This window comes from Halictus rubicundus, unplaced genomic scaffold (assembly GCF_050948215.1).
Source record: "Halictus rubicundus isolate RS-2024b unplaced genomic scaffold, iyHalRubi1_principal scaffold1179, whole genome shotgun sequence".
NCBI classification, from domain to species: domain Eukaryota; kingdom Metazoa; phylum Arthropoda; class Insecta; order Hymenoptera; family Halictidae; genus Halictus; species Halictus rubicundus.
Genome location: NW_027489720.1, coordinates 20,001 through 26,794, shown reverse-complemented (window position 1 = coordinate 26,794; position 6,794 = coordinate 20,001).

The following is a 6,794-nucleotide window of genomic DNA, read 5'->3' as shown; positions in this document are numbered from 1 at the left end:
GAGTTATTAGCAAATAATGGACGGATGTGCTACTCCGTCGGACGTTCGACGAAAATTTTTCTAAGTCCCACCGCCAAGAGGAAACTTTTTCCGTATCGGTCCTAGACGATTTTCGACGTGATATCACTGTAATATAGACGGTTTCTAACAATATATATCATAACACCAAACTCGCTACAATTATTATTTATCGAGTTATTAGCAAATAATGGACGGATGTGCTACTCCGTCGGACGTTCGACGAAAATTTTTCTAAGTCCCACCGCTAAGAGGAAACTTTTTCCGTATCGGTCCTAGACGATTTTCGACGTGATATCACTGTAATATAGACGGTTTCTAACAATATGTATCATAACACCAAACTCGCTACAATTATTATTTATCGAGTTATTAGCAAATAATGGACGGATGTGCTACTCCGTCGACAAAACTCTGGAAATTTTTCTAAGTCCCACCGCCAAGAGGAAACTTTTTCCCTATCGGTCCTAGACGATTTTCGACGTGATATCACTGTAATATAGACGGTTTCTAACAATATATATCATAACACCAAACTCGCTACAATTATTATTTATCGAGTTATTAGCAAATAATGGACGGATGTGCTACTCCGTCGACAAAACTCTGGAAATTTTTCTAAGTCCCACCGCTAAGAGGAAACTTTTTCCGTATCGGTCCTAGACGATTTTCGACGTGATATCACTGTAATATAGACGGTTTCTAACAATATATATCATAACACCAAACTCGCTACAATTATTATTTATCGAGTTATTAGCAAATAATGGACGGATGTGCTACTCCGTCGGACGTTCGACGAAAATTTTTCTAAGTCCCACCGCCAAGAGGAAACTTTTTCCCTATCGGTCCTAGACGATTTTCGACGTGATATCACTGTAATATAGACGGTTTCTAACAATATATATCATAACACCAAACTCGCTACAATTATTATTCATCGAGTTATTAGCAAATAATGGACGGATGTGCTACTCCGTCGACAAAACTCTGGAAATTTTTCTAAGTCCCACCGCTAAGAGGAAACTTTTTCCGTATCGGTCCTAGACGATTTTCGACGTGATATCACTGTAATATAGACGGTTTCTAACAATATATATCATAACACCAAACTCGCTACAATTATTATTTATCGAGTTATTAGCAAATAATGGACGGATGTGCTACTCCGTCGGACGTTCGACGAAAATTTTTCTAAGTCCCACCGCCAAGAGGAAACTTTTTCCCTATCGGTCCTAGACGATTTTCGACGTGATATCACTGTAATATAGACGGTTTCTAACAATATATATCATAACACCAAACTCGCTACAATTATTATTCTTCGAGTTATTAGCAAATAATGGACGGATGTGCTACTCCGTCGGACGTTCGACGAAAATTTTTCTAAGTCCCACCGCCAAGAGGAAACTTTTTCCCTATCGGTCCTAGACGATTTTCGACGTGATATCACTGTAATATAGACGGTTTCTAACAATATATATCATAACACCAAACTCGCTACAATTATTATTCATCGAGTTATTAGCAAATAATGGACGGATGTGCTACTCCGTCGACAAAACTCTGGAAATTTTTCTAAGTCCCACCGCTAAGAGGAAACTTTTTCCGTATCGGTCCTAGACGATTTTCGACGTGATATCACTGTAATATAGACGGTTTCTAACAATATATATCATAACACCAAACTCGCTACAATTATTATTTATCGAGTTATTAGCAAATAATGGACGGATGTGCTACTCCGTCGGACGTTCGACGAAAATTTTTCTAAGTCCCACCGCCAAGAGGAAACTTTTTCCCTATCGGTCCTAGACGATTTTCGACGTGATATCACTGTAATATAGACGGTTTCTAACAATATATATCATAACACCAAACTCGCTACAATTATTATTTATCGAGTTATTAGCAAATAATGGACGGATGTGCTACTCCGTCGACAAAACTCTGGAAATTTTTCTAAGTCCCACCGCCAAGAGGAAACTTTTTCCGTATCGGTCCTAGACGATTTTCGACGTGATATCACTGTAATATAGACGGTTTCTAACAATATATATCATAACACCAAACTCGCTACAATTATTATTTATCGAGTTATTAGCAAATAATGGACGGATGTGCTACTCCGTCGGACGTTCGACGAAAATTTTTCTAAGTCCCACCGCCAAGAGGAAACTTTTTCCGTATCGGTCCTAGACGATTTTCGACGTGATATCACTGTAATATAGACGGTTTCTAACAATATATATCATAACACCAAACTCGCTACAATTATTATTTATCGAGTTATTAGCAAATAATGGACGGATGTGCTACTCCGTCGGACGTTCGACGAAAATTTTTCTAAGTCCCACCGCCAAGAGGAAACTTTTTCCCTATCGGTCCTAGACGATTTTCGACGTGATATCACTGTAATATAGACGGTTTCTAACAATATATATCATAACACCAAACTCGCTACAATTATTATTTATCGAGTTATTAGCAAATAATGGACGGATGTGCTACTCCGTCGACAAAACTCTGGAAATTTTTCTAAGTCCCACCGCTAAGAGGAAACTTTTTCCGTATCGGTCCTAGACGATTTTCGACGTGATATCACTGTAATATAGACGGTTTCTAACAATATATATCATAACACCAAACTCGCTACAATTATTATTTATCGAGTTATTAGCAAATAATGGACGGATGTGCTACTCCGTCGGACGTTCGACGAAAATTTTTCTAAGTCCCACCGCTAAGAGGAAACTTTTTCCGTATCGGTCCTAGACGATTTTCGACGTGATATCACTGTAATATAGACGGTTTCTAACAATATATATCATAACACCAAACTCGCTACAATTATTATTCTTCGAGTTATTAGCAAATAATGGACGGATGTGCTACTCCGTCGGACGTTCGACGAAAATTTTTCTAAGTCCCACCGCCAAGAGGAAACTTTTTCCCTATCGGTCCTAGACGATTTTCGACGTGATATCACTGTAATATAGACGGTTTCTAACAATATATATCATAACACCAAACTCGCTACAATTATTATTCATCGAGTTATTAGCAAATAATGGACGGATGTGCTACTCCGTCGACAAAACTCTGGAAATTTTTCTAAGTCCCACCGCTAAGAGGAAACTTTTTCCGTATCGGTCCTAGACGATTTTCGACGTGATATCACTGTAATATAGACGGTTTCTAACAATATATATCATAACACCAAACTCGCTACAATTATTATTTATCGAGTTATTAGCAAATAATGGACGGATGTGCTACTCCGTCGGACGTTCGACGAAAATTTTTCTAAGTCCCACCGCCAAGAGGAAACTTTTTCCCTATCGGTCCTAGACGATTTTCGACGTGATATCACTGTAATATAGACGGTTTCTAACAATATATATCATAACACCAAACTCGCTACAATTATTATTTATCGAGTTATTAGCAAATAATGGACGGATGTGCTACTCCGTCGACAAAACTCTGGAAATTTTTCTAAGTCCCACCGCCAAGAGGAAACTTTTTCCGTATCGGTCCTAGACGATTTTCGACGTGATATCACTGTAATATAGACGGTTTCTAACAATATATATCATAACACCAAACTCGCTACAATTATTATTTATCGAGTTATTAGCAAATAATGGACGGATGTGCTACTCCGTCGGACGTTCGACGAAAATTTTTCTAAGTCCCACCGCCAAGAGGAAACTTTTTCCGTATCGGTCCTAGACGATTTTCGACGTGATATCACTGTAATATAGACGGTTTCTAACAATATATATCATAACACCAAACTCGCTACAATTATTATTTATCGAGTTATTAGCAAATAATGGACGGATGTGCTACTCCGTCGGACGTTCGACGAAAATTTTTCTAAGTCCCACCGCCAAGAGGAAACTTTTTCCCTATCGGTCCTAGACGATTTTCGACGTGATATCACTGTAATATAGACGGTTTCTAACAATATATATCATAACACCAAACTCGCTACAATTATTATTTATCGAGTTATTAGCAAATAATGGACGGATGTGCTACTCCGTCGACAAAACTCTGGAAATTTTTCTAAGTCCCACCGCTAAGAGGAAACTTTTTCCGTATCGGTCCTAGACGATTTTCGACGTGATATCACTGTAATATAGACGGTTTCTAACAATATATATCATAACACCAAACTCGCTACAATTATTATTTATCGAGTTATTAGCAAATAATGGACGGATGTGCTACTCCGTCGGACGTTCGACGAAAATTTTTCTAAGTCCCACCGCTAAGAGGAAACTTTTTCCGTATCGGTCCTAGACGATTTTCGACGTGATATCACTGTAATATAGACGGTTTCTAACAATATATATCATAACACCAAACTCGCTACAATTATTATTTATCGAGTTATTAGCAAATAATGGACGGATGTGCTACTCCGTCGGACGTTCGACGAAAATTTTTCTAAGTCCCACCGCCAAGAGGAAACTTTTTCCGTATCGGTCCTAGACGATTTTCGACGTGATATCACTGTAATATAGACGGTTTCTAACAATATATATCATAACACCAAACTCGCTACAATTATTATTTATCGAGTTATTAGCAAATAATGGACGGATGTGCTACTCCGTCGGACGTTCGACGAAAATTTTTCTAAGTCCCACCGCTAAGAGGAAACTTTTTCCGTATCGGTCCTAGACGATTTTCGACGTGATATCACTGTAATATAGACGGTTTCTAACAATATGTATCATAACACCAAACTCGCTACAATTATTATTTATCGAGTTATTAGCAAATAATGGACGGATGTGCTACTCCGTCGACAAAACTCTGGAAATTTTTCTAAGTCCCACCGCTAAGAGGAAACTTTTTCCGTATCGGTCCTAGACGATTTTCGACGTGATATCACTGTAATATAGACGGTTTCTAACAATATATATCATAACACCAAACTCGCTACAATTATTATTTATCGAGTTATTAGCAAATAATGGACGGATGTGCTACTCCGTCGGACGTTCGACGAAAATTTTTCTAAGTCCCACCGCCAAGAGGAAACTTTTTCCCTATCGGTCCTAGACGATTTTCGACGTGATATCACTGTAATATAGACGGTTTCTAACAATATATATCATAACACCAAACTCGCTACAATTATTATTTATCGAGTTATTAGCAAATAATGGACGGATGTGCTACTCCGTCGGACGTTCGACGAAAATTTTTCTAAGTCCCACCGCCAAGAGGAAACTTTTTCCCTATCGGTCCTAGACGATTTTCGACGTGATATCACTGTAATATAGACGGTTTCTAACAATATATATCATAACACCAAACTCGCTACAATTATTATTTATCGAGTTATTAGCAAATAATGGACGGATGTGCTACTCCGTCGGACGTTCGACGAAAATTTTTCTAAGTCCCACCGCCAAGAGGAAACTTTTTCCCTATCGGTCCTAGACGATTTTCGACGTGATATCACTGTAATATAGACGGTTTCTAACAATATATATCATAACACCAAACTCGCTACAATTATTATTTATCGAGTTATTAGCAAATAATGGACGGATGTGCTACTCCGTCGACAAAACTCTGGAAATTTTTCTAAGTCCCACCGCCAAGAGGAAACTTTTTCCCTATCGGTCCTAGACGATTTTCGACGTGATATCACTGTAATATAGACGGTTTCTAACAATATATATCATAACACCAAACTCGCTACAATTATTATTTATCGAGTTATTAGCAAATAATGGACGGATGTGCTACTCCGTCGACAAAACTCTGGAAATTTTTCTAAGTCCCACCGCCAAGAGGAAACTTTTTCCGTATCGGTCCTAGACGATTTTCGACGTGATATCACTGTAATATAGACGGTTTCTAACAATATATATCATAACACCAAACTCGCTACAATTATTATTTATCGAGTTATTAGCAAATAATGGACGGATGTGCTACTCCGTCGGACGTTCGACGAAAATTTTTCTAAGTCCCACCGCCAAGAGGAAACTTTTTCCCTATCGGTCCTAGACGATTTTCGACGTGATATCACTGTAATATAGACGGTTTCTAACAATATATATCATAACACCAAACTCGCTACAATTATTATTTATCGAGTTATTAGCAAATAATGGACTTGAGTAGGGTGACACCCGGCCGTACTACATTCTGTTCTACAAATTGCACGGGTAAACGGCGGTTGGAAATGATGCTCCGTATTGTTAGTTAGTGTATCCCCGAAGGTCTATGCGTACCGCAGCGTTGGATTGACGAGATTCCTTCTGTCTCTATCTTTTTTTTTCTCTACGATAGCATGTATCGCGATGACAAACGACTAGGAAGCGTGTTTACCGAGTTATTAGCGATCCGAGTGACACCCGGCCGTACTACATTCTGTTCTACAAATTGCACGGGTAAACGGCGGTTGGAAATGATGCTCCGTATTGTTAGTTAGTGTATCCCCGAAGGTCTATGCGTACCGCAGCGTTGGATTGACGAGATTCCTTCTGTCCCTATCTTTTTTTTTCTCTACGATAGCATGTATCGCGATGACAAACGACTAGGAAGCGTGTTTACCGAGTTATTAGCGATCCGAGTGACACCCGATCGTACTACATTCTGTTCTACCAGGTTCACGGGTACCAGCGGCGTAGTGTTTTGAAAAAAAAAAATAAAAAAAATAATAAAAGGATCAGTATACTTCAAAGTACCAGCGGCGTATTGTTTTGAAATTCATACGCATTGTCAAAGTAGCAGCGGCGTAG